Below are 17440 nucleotides of genomic sequence, written 5' to 3' on the forward strand. Positions count from 1 at the left end.
ATTAGGAAGGAGGGATTCAATTAGACTTCCACATCACACACACAAGAAACAGACTGTAACCGTCGTTTCTAAAGAGGAAGGAGGAGAGGCAGAGGGCCCGGACTCCCAGGGGTCAGGCCGCTTCAGCTGAACAAGGGGGGGAGTATGGGCTGAGGACGGATAAGGCCCCTGCTCACCACCCCTCCAGTGAAGTTTAGTGGCTAAAATACTCCTACACAGCCCCTGCCCCCCAAAGCCAGCAGCCCAGTAGAAAGCTGTGTTCTCTAGCAGACACCTGGGTTATGGCTGGTGGCGGGGAGGAAGAATGTCTTGCTATCTCTTGCTGCTCCTCTGGGTTTCTTTGCCATTAATGAAAGGGTTGCTGGAGGGTCCAGGAGGGCTGGCAGGTGTGTGGTTGGGCTGCCTTCGGGTAATTCGGGTGCTGGGGGGTGTGGGCCACCACCAGAACCATTACTCTTTATAAGCTAGTAGTGAAAACCATTTCGGAAATACTTTAAGATGTGTAAATACATAAGATGGTTGATGAGAGTCGGATCATAGTGTGATGGAGTAAAAATTCTTGACACTTGAGAGTTTCTGGCCATTACCCTCCCCATGCGCTTTAAAATGAACTGTTTTCTTTCTCTTTCCTTTTTCTACCCTCCAAGGAGGGACTTCTGATGACAAGCTGCTTTGAGAGCTTCTGTGCTAGAGAGTCAGAAGAAAATGGTGAAGCAGAATGTGTGGACGAGGGTTTCATGGGATCAGGAGTTGTTAGATGTGGACAAGACATCCATGTAAGCACGGGTTGCTGATGTCCACGTGTTGACTGGAAGGAGAGGAATAAAGCAGCGCCCGTGGCATGTGATGGGAGTGTATGGGAGAGGACTCAAAGAGGGCGTTTTAAGGCTTATCGCTGAGCACTGTGTTTCCCTTCATGGAGTTGCTGAAACATAAGAAAATAATTAAGCTATTTAAAACATACCTTTAGTTGTATGAAATACATTCTTTCAAAAACAACACCATGTGAGGAATGGTTTTATAATATTAATATTGTTGTGTTTGAACTAGTAATATTAACTACTGTAGTGACATTTTGTGCCTTTCCCGGTAAAGGTACTCAAAGGATGTTTGAACCTGCACCTTTCAGAGTCTGTCAGAGCTACTAAATTTTCTTTTGGTGAACGCAAAACTAACATGACTAATGTTGAAAGATTGCCATGAATCACACATTTGACACTTTATCTTGACCATTATAACCTGATTCAATTAAAATTGGATCATCTTTCCCCTTTATCAGAACCTATGGAATGAGGAAGAGATAAGTAATATTATCTTAGTTTTACAAATGGATGAATTTAGGTGCAAGAGATTAGATGCTTGCTCTAGGGTCACTTGGTGAATTGGGTCTCCTGATCCATTAAATGGCAGAGTTGGCATGGACGTCCAGTAAATTTTTGTGCTTAAAAGAATGCCCAGATGATTTTGGCAAATGGATCAGCTACGGATATAGGAATGAGGGGAATATCTGATCACCCTACTGATGTTCCAGCAGTTTCTTCATCTTAATACTGTTACCGAACCAAACTTGGGTCCACTTGCCTGTGTGCAGTAAAGCCAGTCTATTGACACCAGGTTGTGGTGAAGGAAAGTGCAGTGTTTATTGCAGGGCACCAAGCAAGGAGTCCAGGGCAGCTAGTGTTTAAAAGACCCCAACTCCCCAAACTCCCTGAAAGGCTTTCAGGGGAAGGTTTTTAAAGACAGGGTGAGGGAGGGGTGGGGGTTGTGTGGTATGTGATCAGCTGGTGGACATTCTTCTGATTGGTTGGGGGTGAGGTAATCAGGAGTCAACATCAACCTTCTGGTTCCAGCTGGTCTGGGGTCTGCGTGCCTGTGGGCAGCAGGCAGTTAACTTCTCCCACCTGGTGGGGGCTTCAGTGTCTGCAAAACAGCTCAAAGGATTTGGCTCTGAAGATTATCTATAGCCCTTGGGGAGGAACTAAAGGTCCTTGACTTTGTTTAATGGCCAAACTGTTATTCTTTTGTCTTGCTTTATTGTCTTCCTTTCTTTCTGCATTTTCTCACTTCTCTGATTAAACTTATTTTTTTTAATTTTAAATTAACTTTCATTGGCGTATAGTTGATTTACAATGTTGTGTTAGTGATTAAACTTATTCTTTGCCTAAAGCTTTTCTACAGACAAAAGGCAACTGGGAAAAACAAAAAAAAAAAGGCAGCTGGAGGACATAGAGCCCTGGGAAGGCTCCGTAGGGTCCTGCTTGGTTACACTACCTTGTGTGAATACCAGAGTGCTCCCCAGAGACCTCACTCTCAAGGAAGGATAATTTGGACTTCCTGTGCTTTTTACACTGCGTCACCAGGGAAGCCCGACTTTCTGTGCTTTTAAAAAGGCTTCACTGCCACCTATATCCTGGGCTCCACCTCCAGCCTCTCCTCTCCCCACGCATAGGACAGTCATACCTTCAGTTACTTTAAGTTAGGCTGACATCTGGTGGGATTTCAGACATTGAAATTTTAGAAAATAAGGTTTTTATTTTGCTGTTTGGAGGAACAAAGACCCAGGAAATATTACCAGGACGAGAGTGGGACAGAAGAGGACAGAGTATGAATTTAGCTTCAGTTTATTCTAAGCTGTGAAATAGAAAGCTTAAGTGAGAGAGTGGCATGGACATATATACACTACCAAACGTAAGGTAGATAGCTAGTGGGAAGCAGCCGCATAGCACAGGGAGATCAGCTCGGTGCTTTGTGACCACCTAGAGGGGTGGGATAGGGAGGGTGGGAGGGAGGGAGACGCAAGAGGGAAGAGATATAGGAACATATGTATATGTAGAGCCGATTCACTTTGTTATAAAGCAGAAACTAAGACACCATTGTAAAGCAATTATACTCCAATAAAGATGTTTAAAAAAAAAGATTATCCTTGATAACATACCCATGAATAAATGGGTCAAGGAGGAGTGCTCTGAATCAGTCCTGTCACCAATAAGAGAGAAGGATGTCACCAGCCTCTGAAACACTCCCCCATGGGTAACAGATCTATTAGGTAGATACTGTCCCGCTCCTTGCCAGCAGAACACGGTTAATGTCATGGAGAAAGCTCCACGGTGGCTGGGAAATTCACATTTTATAAAAAAGCCTAACTGTCTAAAGCCTGAAATGTATGTATTTCATTTTCTCCAGAAATGCTTTGCAATCATCTTCCCTCATCACTGCATTTTTCCTGATAGAGAAAGCCTTTGTGTTTGTGGTAAACATCAAGTTCTTGGAGTGAATGATAGCACTGCAACCTGGATTTTTAATTCTCTTTAATTTATTATTTTAGTAAGTTAATTTAAAGCAAACTGTTTTTCCAGCCTAATTGCTTTTGTGACATTCCCACTGAGTCCCTGTCGTTTACATAATAAGGCTGATTCTGTTAGAAGGGTGACCTGCCTGGCCAGAGGGAAGAGAAATCATTGTTGGGCCTAAACTTATTCCCAGGCTTGACACGTCTTCCCAGATGCATTAGCAGAATCTTATTTGCCTCGATCAAGGATAGGGCAAGAATGAGACCATTGATCCGAGTCAAGAACTCTTCCAAATTCTGTTCTTGTTCTTCTAAGGCAGGAATGCAAACTCAGCATCTTGCAAATGGGTCATAACCTTTTTTAGGTCACAGACCTTTTGAGTATCTGATGAAAGCTGTGTTGATCCAGGTCCTCTAAGATGGGATTAGCCATGCAAGAGATTTATTGAAAGCTTGTGAGGAAAAATGAGGGGAGTGTGGAACTGGGGAGGCTAGGAGAGCCCTCAGACTGAGAAGGATATCTGATCTGACTCCCTGTAGAGGAGAGAGGGAAAGAAGGAAGGTTAGGTGGAAGCATCTTAGACTTCAGCGCTGTTTTAAGAGTTCAGTCAGGCTCTCAGGGAGTCCTCGAACCAAAGTCGCCCATCAGGGCTTCCCTGGTGGCACAACGGTTAAGAATCTGCCTGCCAATGCAGGAGACACGGGTTCAAGCCCTCCGGGAGGATCCCACATGCCATGGAGCAACTGGGCCTGTGCACCGCAGCTACTGAGCCTGCGCTCTGGAGCCCGCGAGCCACAACTGCTGAGCCCGCACGCCTGGAGCCCATGCTCCGCAACAAGAGAGGCCACCACAGTGAGAGGCCCACGCACCACAGTGAAGAGTGGGCCCCGCTCTCTGCAACTGGAGAGAGCCCGCGTGCAGCGGCGAAGACCCAACGCAGCCAAAAATTAATTAATTAATTAATTTTAAAAAAAGAGAAAAGAATCAAAATAAAATTAAAAGAAAAAAAAGTCGCCCATCGGAAGAGTCCCACGTCTCCTAGGAACACGCCTGCCTTAGTTTCCCTGAATTACTCGCTCACTGGCTAGAAGCCACTGGGGCTACTGGTCAATTACACTCCCAAAAGTCAGAGGTCTCAGAGGGACATTTTCATGGCCACCAGTCTATTCCTTGCACGGCACAGAGCTACTTGACACAAATTCAGGGAATAGATCCTCTGTGGTTCCCATGGGCCACTCTTCCTGAGGGGAAAACTCACAAAAGAGGAGTTAGTGGGATGAACTACAACCCCTGTTGCTGCAGTTGCTCTTGGAGCTACAACTGGTGCTCATCCTCTCTTTCCTCTCCTATTCATTCTAGATTTCTCTCACCTTCAGATATCACCTCTGTAGGTCTTGCTGGCTTGACCTGATGGTGTTATATAACCCAAACCTTCATTCCTGAGAGGTCTGAGCCCTTGGGAGTCATACCCTTCTGAGGCTGGGGTGGCTACACTTGCCCACGCACAGTCATAATTGGGTAAGAGTACCAAGAGGTGCCCAGGTGTATCACCTGGATAGCACACACATTCTCCACGCTACTTCCTGATGATCAGCGCCAATTACTCTTGTCCCAGTTGACCCATCTTCTTGCCTGCTGGTCCCTGGGCTCAAGGAGTCCAAAGTGTCCTGGTGGTAGCCAGAGCTTGTAGTTCAATGGGACCCTTTCCTGCATCCTCTGGCAAGAGTGTGCCCTCTTTGAGGACCATGACCACCATCCTTGTCATGCCCGGAGTTGATGGGACTGGAAGCACAGAGTCTTCCAGTGGTGAGTGGGGCCACTCATGTTCCACCCCTTGGTCTCTGGATCCATGTATGCTTTCTACTAGGATACACAGCACCAGATACAGGTCTCTGATTTAATATATACACTGTGTTCTGAAGAGCACCCCCTTCTTTCAGAGTGTTGCCCCCAAACTGGCACTTTAATTATTCCTTTCAAAAGCCATTCCAGGGGCTTCCCTGGTGGCACAGTGGTTGGGAGTCCACCTGCCGATGCAGAGGACACGGGTTCGTGCCCCGGTCCGGGAGGATCCCACGTGCCGCAGAGCGGCTGGGCCCGTGAGCCATGGCTGCTGGGCCTGCGCATCCGGAGCCTGTGCTCCGCAACGGGAGAGGCTGCAGCAGTGAGAGGCCCGCATACCGCAAAAAAAAAAAAAAAAGCCATTCCAGTGTTCTGTGAGGCTGGATGCCTCTGGATGGTGTGGTGCATGATACAGCCAGTGGAGCCCATGGTCATGGGCCCACTCCCTCACCTCCTTTGCTGTAAAATGGGTCCCCTGATCAGATGCCATGTTGCATGGGATTCCATGCTTGTAGATCAGGCCTTCCGTAATCCCCTGGATTGTGGTACTTGCTGAGGCTCTACAGGCAGGAAGGGTAAACCCAAGTCTAGAATAAGTATCTATACCTGCAAGGACAAACTACTGATGCTTCTCAGATGGAAGGGACTCATTGCTGTTAACTTGATACCAAGTGACCAAGAGATAGTGCCAGGTCTGGGAGCTCAGTTTTGGTCTCTCCTGCCAACATGTTGGACATTTGGAGGCATCAGTAAACTAGATCAGCTTTGGTAAGTGGGAGTCCATGTGATTGTGGCCACCTTGGCAACCACGGCCACTACGTGAATATGCCCATTGTGCCAATTCTGGGGTGGCTGATGACAAAGGCTAGCTGATGTCAACTGGCTGAGTCATTTTTGTCTACTTCGTTGTTAGGTGCCTCTTCTGTGATGGATGATTTCTGGTGGACATTTATGTGTGTTACAAAGATCTTCACATTTTATACCCACTCCCATATTTCCATCCACATGCCTCTACCCCAGAACTCCTTGTATCTGATCTTCTAGTCTTCCCTTCCAGGCCATTGGCCACTGCCCACGAATCTAAATATTCTTACCTCAGACCACTGTTCCTTCCACACAAAGTGGATGACCAGATGTACCACTTCAGCGCCGCCCATTGGGAAGATTATCCCTCCCATTTTCATTCAGGGCCACTCTCGAATGTGGTGGAATGTAACCACCATCCATTTTCAGCTTTCCCTCACACACTGAGCAAGAGCGTTACTTTCCTCCTTCAGCTGTTTGCATGAGAACCCTCCCCCATGTGTCTACAGGTTCAAGCCTTGGTGGGACACTGGTACAACTCTTATGGGTGACATGGGGATCCGGGCTACCTGCTCATGCAGTTAACTTGTGTCCTCTGGTCTTGCTTGAGCCCCATCCTGGATGTAACATTTCCATGTTGTTATGGACTGATGCTAAGCCTGTCTTACTTTATGACTTGACAGTTCAGAAAGAACCCAACTCATAATGTGTAGCTCCAGCTGCACGTTGATGCTCACGATCAAACATTTGTCTCTACCAGGGCCCACTAAGCAACCAGGACCTGTCTCTTAAAGGGCATATTATTTTCTGCTGTGGATGGCATGCCCTTGCTCCAGATTCCGAGGGCCTACATTGTTTTTCTCCCACTGGAGCTTGCCATAAGCTCCACACTGTATCATTTTCCACCACTGATTCTTGTAACACCTTGGATTGTATCCAGAAGGTCAGCTGGATTGTATGGCCCACATGGCAATGTTGCTTGTACCATAACCTGGACCTGCTGCAGAACCCTTTCCTACTCTGGCCCCTACTTAAAGCTGGGAGTCTTCCATGCCGGAGTAATATTCCAGGAGTAGAATGGGCTGCCTCTAGGACCCAAAGAGGCCTACAAGATGCTGTGCTTCCTCTCTGTGCTAGGGGATGTGAGATTCAGGTCTGGTTTTTTACTTTGGAGGGGTATTCCAGCATGCCCCTGACCCCTGGACTCCTCCACTGGGGTCACCACCAATGAAATCTTTAGCAGGTAAGTTGTTACTTTGTTCCAAGGACTATCTTTGTCTCACCTACCAACCGGGATAGTGTCATCTTCACCTGCAGGGAAGTGAATGATCAAGTTCCGACTCCACATCTTACTGCCTATATTCTGAGACCACTCCTGGTGCCACTTATGTAGTCCAGGTCCTCTAAGAAGTAGGTGCCACAACAGAACTAGCCATGCAAGAGATTTCTTAGGGACAGTGCCTAAGACAGAAAATGGGGAGGGAATTGGGGGAGGCTGGATACTTCAAAGCAGATCTGACTCTGGGTGAAGGAAAGAGAGAAGGGAGGAAGAAAGTAGGAAGGTTGGGTGGAAGCATCTTAGACTGCAACACAGTTCTGAAGGAGTCTACAAGACCATCAGGGAGTCCTTGAGCCAGAGGTGCCATCAGAGAAGTCCTGCATCACTGGCTTGGAGCAGGCTCTGGGAAGCATGGCCTTGGTATCTACACAATGATACAGTTCAGAGTGCAGCAGCTGGGACCATCAGTCACTTACGGTCCTTGCAGTAGGGGATCGGAGAGGTCTATTTTCATGGCTGCCAGGAAGGTTTGTTTCCCTTCACAAAAAAGAATACTAATGTGCCACGTAAAAATGTGTGTAATTTCATAGGGTTCATGGACCCTCGTGGACCCTCTCAAGTCCACTCGTTGGATGGCATGGGTGGTTAAGAACACCTGTTTTCAGAATTTACTGCTGATGTCATTTAACAAGAATAGACTGCTGTGGGTTTTTATCGGAAAGACAAACAACACATCTTCAAAAGACACATAAATTCCTTAAGGATGTATAGTCTCTTCATTAAAAGGGGGGCCTATATCCTCTTAATATCATGTACAGTACTATATACATTGTAGATAATCTGAATATCTTGGATGGGTATACAATAAGGATCCCAGCCAAAATAGTCCCATTTTGGGGGGAGTTTTAACAGTAGGATTGGGAAGCAACAAAGGCTTTTCAATCTTGAAACTCTCTCTTGTCTCATAGTTTAGCAGAGCAGAAGTTTGGTGAATCCACCAATTTCAGAAGGCTCAGAACTTTGTTCTAATAAAGAAGATGCCCAATTTCTTTAATCAAATAAAATGTTTTCAATATGTTATTCCTCCTTGGTAAGCAGTGCAGTTGAAGCAGGGTAGTGGAATACGTTTACAAATACAAGGCAAAGGATGATCTTGCACAACTCATTTGATCCCTGTGTGTTGGATTCCCCTACCTTTTTTTTTTGGCGGTACGCAGGCCTCTCACTGTTGTGGCCTTTCCCATTGCAGAGCACAGGCTCAGCGGCCATGGCTCACGGGCCCAGCCGCTCTGCGGCATGTGGGATCTTCCCAGACCAGGGCACGAACCCGTGTCCCCTGCATCAGCAGGCGGACTCTCAACCACTGCGCCACCAGGGAAGCCCATCCTCTACCTTTTTTAATGTTTAAAAATATAAATACTTTATTTATAATTTTAATTGAGATGAAATTTACATAGTTCAAAGCGCACAAATTTTGAAAGAACAGCTCAATAAATTTTCACCCATGTGACCACCAATCAGGTCAAGATATAGAACATTTCCAGGACTCCCAGAAGGCTCCCTCGTATTCCTTCCCAGTCAGCACCCCACCCCCGCACATAAAAGTAACCACTATTCTGACTTCTATAACCGTAGATTAATTTTGCCTGTCCTTAAACTTCATGAGCTCCTTTGTGTCCAGTTTCTTCCACTCTGCATTATGTCTGAGACTCGCCCATGTTTTTTGGGTGACTGTACTTCATTTATTTTCAGTGTTGTGTAGTATTCCATTGAATGGTTATCTTATCATTTACTGGCCCATTCTACTGTTGATGGATGTTAGAGTTGTTGCCAGGTTGGGACTATTATGAAAAAAGCTGCTGTGGATTCTTGAAGATGTCTTTTAATGGACATAAGTACTCATTTCTCATTAGTGCATATCCAGGAGTGAAACTGCTGGGTCAGTGAAATATGTGTGTTCAGCTTTGCTAGATATTGCCCAATAGTTCTGTAATGTGGTTGCACTACCAGTTTTCGCTCCCATCAGTAAGGTGTCAGAGTTCTAGCTGTTCCCTATCCTATCCTGGCCTCACAGACAGTAGGTATCGTAATTCCTTTAAATTTTGGTCATTCTGGTGGGCATTTTCCACTTTTAAGTAAGACTGACTGAGCCATTATCAGTCAGGGAAAAGGCATGTCAGTGCTCTCAGAACTTCTTAAAGAGCTTAGGACAGTTTTACCCCACTGGATACACAAGGTTGTGATGTCGATTTTTTTTTTACTGACTTTATTACAGCATTCTTGGTTCTTTGGAAGCACACCTATAGAAATAACAAAAGAAATTTTATAATTATAAGGGCCCTTAGAAAAGGCACTGGAAATGATTCTGGGAAACTGAAAGCCTAGTCTGTGGCCCAAATTGAAGTGGTACAAAGAGGGAAATGGCCTCTTCAGGGACCAGAGAAGAGGTTAGCTCCAGAGAAAGGAATGGATCATGCATTTTATTACTGAGAATAACTGTCCGTTCTTACTTAAATGTGTATAACTTCTCAGTGGTATTTAAAGGGTTAATAATTATCAAACAACTTGGACTTTGTTAGGTCAGAGAAACAGCGGTGTTCACATCGATAAGGTTCTGCTGTTTTTGAGCTTTTAATGATGAAAGAGGAAGGACAAGAAAGCCATTAATAATTATAACTAAGTAGTTTCCCTACTTTATTCTACTCTCAGATCCATGGACAGGAAATATGTCCGTTTGATCTATTAATCTGTAAATCAGGATTTGAAGGCAAGAATTATAGATTCATCATCTCCTTTAATCCTTTCCCTTAACTATTCTTACCCTATAAAACTGCCTTGATTTGTCTGTGGGGCTCTATTTCTAATTTATTTTAATTCACAATAATTAAAAATGAACAAACGTTTATTAATTGCTTTCCTTGTGCTAGGTAAATGGCTAGGGGTCCTTGCACCTATTATCATTTATGCTTCACACCAAGTATCTTGCTTAGGTTCTTCTCACCCCTGTGAAGCTAAGAGATTATATTTTATTAACACTGCTTTAAAGATAAAACTATTAAGGCAAAGAGGTGAAGTGACCTGCTTTTGTATGTTTCATTATAATTTCAAGTTCAAAGAGCTTATTCTCTTTCTTTCGCTTTTAGATTCAAGTTGCCAAGTCCTGTCAGTTTTCTCTTGGATGAAGGCTTCCATTTCCACAACTGCTGCTCTTGTTTAGGGATCAGAATAGCCACAAGACTGGTTTCCCAAATAAATCTACACAGTATCACCATATCAATCTTGATGGAACACTGCTTTCATTATGTCCCTCTCTCCTGCCACACTATTCAATGGCTCCCCAAAGCCTTCAGGGAAAATTCCAAACTTAGTAGCTTTTTGGTGCAGGCGCTCCTCAGTTATACACCAACATACTTTTCCAAATACTTTCACACAAAATCCTCCATTTCAAACAATACAGACTACTTACTGACCATCAAATAAGAATTCCAATCTCACGCATTTGCTCACAGACCTGCCAACCTGAATGCCCTTCTCCTTTTTCTTTGCCTAGTCAAATGTTGCCAGGCCTTCAATGATAGACATCCATCCACTGACCTGAGGGGTACCCTTATCAGGTATTTTCTCCCATCTCTCAACTCCTGTGGCATTTCACAGTTGTATTAAGGAGACGGCAAATTACCTGTAGAGTAACAACAGGATGAAAAGTGGCATGGTAGATTTGAAAATAAATTATATACTCCTTGAACTGAAAGAGCTCAAAATGTGAGATGACAATATAAATGGAAAATTTAATTAGGAACTTAAAGATATGTTAGTAGCATTTCTGAGCATGTTCTATTTTCCCTGGACTTGCACATTTATTTCTATAAGTAGGCACTGTTATTATCCTCCATTACTGTTGAGGAATCTGAGGCTCAGGTATGTTATAGGATGTAGCCAAGATCATCCAACTAATAAGGGGAGAGGGAGCGTTTGAATCACCCGTATTCTTTTTTTTTTTTAACATCTTATCCCTTAGGGTATAGTGCACTTAAGATGTGATCTCAAGTTCCACTTGCTCCAGGAGGAAGACAGGGAGATTGAGGGAATGTAAGACATTGGAAGACTAGTAGGAAGGTGAATACAGAGAAACAGAGGAGGGCAAGAGTTAACAAAAGAGAAATAAAAAGATGGACTGAAACTTGAGCCAGTAAAATGGAGCTTAGGATTCTGGAGCTAGCTCTGTCAACATTTGTCTTCCAGGGTCCTCCTTTTATAAACCAGTTGAAGATTTGTAGATTCTTAAATGGCTCCAATTCAGTCAGCCATTTGGTTCTCAGCTTTAAAGCTGTGGAAATGCCATTTTACTAGTTTGTCAGCAGTTGCTAAGACTTTGAGGACCAGCTCACACCAACCAAATATCTAAGAGATTGATGAATAAACCAGCTAACAGTATATTCATGGACAATGACACTATTTTACAATACAGTCGACTCATAGCTGTCTTCACAGAACACTCCTAATGGATATGTCCTATCAGTGGCTTCCCATCGTGCTTAGAATAAAAACCAAAATTCTTGCTTTGGCCTCAGAGGCCTACATGAGCTAACCCCGGTTGAACTTTCCAGACTTGTCTTGTGCTCCTCTCTCCCTTGCTCACTAAACTCTAGCTATGAATATTCTTCCAGTTCCTTGAAGAAGCCAAGCACTTTTTCACCTCAGGACCAACCTGTACGCTACTCCCTCTAGCTGGAATAATCTTCTCCATTCTTCACTTAATTATATGGGGCTCAGAAATTAAATACCTTAATTTCTTTTACTGACCTTAGTTAAAGAAATGTAACTTTTACAGTTATATTTAATGAAAAGTCTTGAGGGGAGCTAATCTTATTAGCATGAGCACTTTGAGAATTAATTCAAAATGTCATATTTGTGCAACTCTCAGGAAGATAACGAAGAGAACTCAGAGGACGTTGAAATTCTAGTGACCATGTGAAAAGGCACTGCTGGAAAAGTAGCCAGTAAGAACATAAGTTTTTAAACATTAAGATATGTGCTCTGTTCCTTGTTAGTGAGATGAGATCTTCAGAGAGATGTTCTATATGATAAGACTTGTAAGCACAAAATGTCTAGTGTAATCACTTCTGCTCATAAAACAGGTTTGTTATAGGAACTTGTAGTTATTCACTTCAGGGATAAAATAATTTCATAATAATAAATGGAATGGACTCACTTAAACCGTAAATGTACCTACCAGCCCTATGGCTCAACCTATACCTGTAGAAGAACTGCCATCACCTCAGACAAATCTCCAAATCCAGTGAAAAGCCTGGGCGCCCCCCCCCCAATTATTCTCATCACTTAGGATTCAGTTTTAAGGTCACCTTCTCTGAAAGGCTTTCTCTGGGCACTGTATTTATAGCAGCACTACTTCAATTTTGGAAAATCACTTGGTAAAACTACAGATACCCGGCCCCTCCCTATTTCCATAAGCCAGGGCCTCTGTATTCTTTATTAGCTCTCCAGGTGATTCTGATGCTCACTGAAGTTTGAGAACTACTGATCCAAATGTATACTCTTCCTTTTGTCCCTTTATTCTCTATTAGAGCGTCCTGTTTGTTTCCCTCCCAGCTCCTATCACAATATCTATTTACATGTGGTTGTCCGTCTCCCCTACTAGACTATAAACACTATGAGGGCAGGGATCATGTCTTGTCAATTCCCCAGCATACAACACAGCGCCTGGCACAAAACTGGGGGTCAAAACAATAGATGGCTCAGTATGCATAGGATGAATGAAATGGACTTTTGTTCATAGTGCACCCAAGACTTGCTTTATAGAAGTGAGTCATAAACTTTTTATTTTTCATGAGAATCTTTTTGGGGGATACTACTAAGTATTACAGATGAAATCAGAGTAGAGTCAGCTGTTCTGGTTAAATCAGAAATGGATGTTCCAAAGTTCTTCCCACCTGGCCTCCCTTGTATCCCTGAAGGAAGTATAGGACCTTGCTTCACGATGGGTGGTACTTGGACCAGCAGCATCAGTAAATGGTACAAAAGGAATGGTGGGTAAGACTGCTGACACCATAGCACAAATCAAGGCAGTAGAACCAAAAGTCATTTTATTCTTCACTATCACATCCAGGCAGTTTAAAATTTTTTATTGTTGTTTTTTGTTTGTTTTTGTTTTCTTTTTTACAGTACGCGGGCCTCTCACTGTTGTGGCCTCTCCCGTTGCGGAGCACAGGCTCCGGATGTGCAGGCTCAGCGGCCATGGCTCACGGGCCCAGCCGCTCCGCGGCATGTGGGATCTTCCCGGACCGGGGCACGAACCCGTGTCCCCTGCATCGGCAGGCGGACTCTCAACCACTGTGCCACCAGGGAAGGCCCAGGCAGTTTTTTAAAAAAAAGCCAGATTCACTTACTAATGTCCTTGATGAAGCAGTAAAAATTATTAATATTAAATTTCAACCCTTGAGTACATGTCTCTTTAATATTCTGTGTGATGACATGAGAAGTAAGCATTAAGCCTTTCTGTTGCATAACAAAATATGATGATAAGATATGTTGAAGATAAGAACATATGCAATTCTTTGAGTTGTGTGTTGAACTAGCTGCCTTTTGCATGGTACACAAGTTTTTTGTTTGTTTACATTTATTTATTTTATTTATTTTTGGCTGTGTTGGGTCTTTGTTGCTGCGCGGTCTTTCTCTAGTTGTGGTGAGTGGGGGCTACTCTTCGTTGTGGTACATGGGCTTCTCATTGTGGTAGCTTATCTTGTTGTGGAGCATGGGCTCTAGGCACGTGGACTTCAGTAGCTGCAGCACGTGGGCTCAGTAGTTGTGGTTTGCAGGCTCTAGAGTACAGGCTCAGTAATTGTGGCGCACAGGCTTAGGCGCACAGGCTTAGTTGCTCCGCGGCATGTGGAATCTTCCCAGACCGGGGCTCGAACCTGTGTCCCCTGCATTGGCAGGCGGATCCTTAACCACTGCACCACCAGGGAAGCCCCTTGCATGGTACACAAGTTTTAATTTTAAAAAAAACTGACAAACTATGGTCATTTGGACTTGGGTATTTGGCAGACATTTTGAAAATGAATGAGGTGAACCTTTCACTTCAAGCAAAGTAACTGACAGAATTTGTTGCCAAAGATAAAATTTGAGCTTTCAAGAGAAAATTAGAATTGTGTAAAATTTTTATCTTCTTGGCAATACTTAAAGATTTTTCTAATGAGATAGGTGGTTGTCTTAGCCCATTTGGGCTGCTGTAAACAAAATACCATAGACTGGATGACTTATAAACAGCAAACATTTACTTCCCACAGTCCTGGAGGTTGGGAAGTTCAAGATAAAGGTGCCAGTATAGTTGTGTTCTGGTGAGGACCCTATTCCTGGTTCATAGCGCCTTCTAGCTGTGTCCTTACCAGGTGCAAGGAGCTAGGGAACTCTGGGCAGTCCCTTTTATAAGATGCTAATCTCATTCATGACTTAAGTGCTTACCCTCATGACTTAAGTGCACCCTCATGACTTAAGTGCTTACCAAAAATCCCATGTCCTAATACCATAATCTTTGGGTGCTAGGATTTTAACATATGCATTTTGGGGGCACACAGACATTCAGACCATAGCAGTGGTGGTATTAACAAATGCGATTTTTAAATTTTACATAATGTAATGTGCCATCATTTGGAAGATCTGCATAACTCAGTGAACTAATATTTTCCAAATGACCAATGTAGAATCACACATGGGCAAAAGATTTATTCAAAGTGAAATTTTATGTAACAGTGTAGAAAAGTTCTTGATGTGGTTTCGGATTCCACACTGCAACTAATCTTTAAGGAGCTATCACTTGTAGAGTTTCAGTGTAACATCCAAGAATATTCATGATTATTTGAAAAGGCTACTTCCCTTTTTAACTACTTATATCTGTGAGGCTGAATAGTCTTCCTATACTTCAAACCAACATAGTACCACGGATGGAAAGCAGAAACAGATATGAGAATACAGCTGTCTTCTATTAAGACAGGCATGCAAAAATACAAATCAATGTCATCTACTCTATTCATTAACTTTGTTTTGGAAAATATAGTTATTTTCATAAAATATTATAGGTTTACTATTGTTAGCTTTAAATAATATATAAATATTTTGAAAATTTCTCAGTTTTAATTTCTAATGTGATATATACTGCTAGATATATACCATATAAACAAACATCTTTGAGATCTTTATAATTTATGAGAGTATAAAGAGGTCCTGAGAACAAAACATTTAAGAACTGTTGCCTTAAAAACAATTTGAAAACTTCTTCCTTTAAGCAGTTCTAGCCCCAAAGATAAATAAACCCTGATGAGTTGTTCCTAATCCCTTTCCCCTTTTATCATCTAGACCCCAAGTCTGACAATTGCCAAGTGCCTCAGATTTATTTCACATAAATGTACATTCCCGTCATGCTTTCCTAAGCAAAAGAGTTGTCACTTTAGGGATGCAAGGATTCTTCAATATATGCAAATAAATCAATGTGATTCACCATATTAACAAATTGAAGAATAAAAACCATATGATCATCTCAATAGATGCAGAAAAAGCTTTTGACAAAATTCAACACCCATTTATGATTAAAAACTCTACAGAAAGTGGGCATAGAGGGAACCTACCTCAACATAATAAAGGCCATATATGACAAACCCACAGGAAACATTTTCAGTGGTGAAAAACTGAAAGCATTTCCTCTAAGATCAGGAATAAGACAAGGATGTCCACTCTCACCACTATTATTCAACATAGTTTTGAAATCCTAGCCACAGCAATCAGAGAAGAAAAAGAAATAAAAGGAATACAAATTGGAAAAGAAGTAAAACTGTCACTGTTTGCAGATGACATGATACCATACATAGATAATCCTAAAGATGCCACCAGAAAGCTAATAGAGCTAATCAATGAATCTGGTAAAGTTGCAGGATACAAAATTAATGCACAGAAATCTCTTGCATTCCTATACACTGACAATGAAATATCAGAAAGAGAAATTAAGGAAACAATCCCATTCACCACTGCAACAAAAAGAATAAAATACCTAGGGATAAACCTACCTAAGGAGGTTAAAAGACCTGTATGTAGAAAACTATAAGACACTGATGAAAGAAATCAAATATGACGCAAACCGATGGAGAGATACGCCATGTTTGTGGATTAGAAGAATCAATATTGTGAAAGTGACTATACTACCCAGAGCAATCTACAGATTCAATGCAATTCCTGTCAAATAACCAATGACATTTTTTAACAGAACTAAAACAAAAAATCTTAAAATTTATATGGAGACACAAAAGACCCCAAATAGCCAGGGCAATCTGGACGGAAAAAAATGGAGCTGGAGGAATCAGACTCCCTGACTTCAGACTATACTACAAAGCTACATTAATCAAGACAATATGGTACTGGCACAAAAACAGAAATATAGATCAATGGGACAGGATAGAAAGCTCAGAGATAAACCCACGCACTTATGGTCAACTAATCTATGACAAAGGAGGCAAGGATATACAATGGAGAAAAGATAGTCTCTTCAGTAAGTGGTGCTAGGAAAACTGGACAGCTACATGTAAAAGAATGAAATTAGAACACTTCCTAACACCATACACAAAAATAAACTCAAAACGGATTAAAGACCTAAATGTAAGACCAGACACTATAAAACTCTTAGAGGAAAACTAGAAAGAACACTCTTTGACATAAATCACAGCAAGATCTTTTTTGACCCACCTCCTGGAGTAATGGAAATAAAAACAGAAATAAACCAATGGGACCTAATGGAACTTAAAAGCTTTTGCACAGCAAAGGAAACTATAAACAAGACGTAGAATCTAGAAAAATGGTACAGATGAACTGGTTTGCAAGGCAGAAATAGAGACACAGATGGAGAGAACAAACGTTTGGACACCAAAGGGGGAAAGGGGGAGGGGGAGGGGGGACGAATTGGGAGATTGGGATTGACATATATACAGTATATATATACATATATACAGTAATATGTGTAAAATAGATAACTATACATCTTTATGTATATATACAGTAATATGTGTAAAATAGATAACTAATAAGAACCTGCAGGGACTTCCCTGGTGGCACAGTGGTTAAGAATCTGCCTGCCAATGCAGGGGACATGGGTTTGAGCCCAGGTCCGGGAAGATCCCACATGCCGCAGAGTAACTAAGCCCATGTGTCACAACACTGAGCC

Source organism: Neophocaena asiaeorientalis, unplaced genomic scaffold (genome assembly GCF_003031525.2).
Source record: "Neophocaena asiaeorientalis asiaeorientalis breed wild unplaced genomic scaffold, Neophocaena_asiaeorientalis_V1.1 scaffold1615, whole genome shotgun sequence".
Lineage (NCBI taxonomy): Eukaryota > Metazoa > Chordata > Mammalia > Artiodactyla > Phocoenidae > Neophocaena > Neophocaena asiaeorientalis.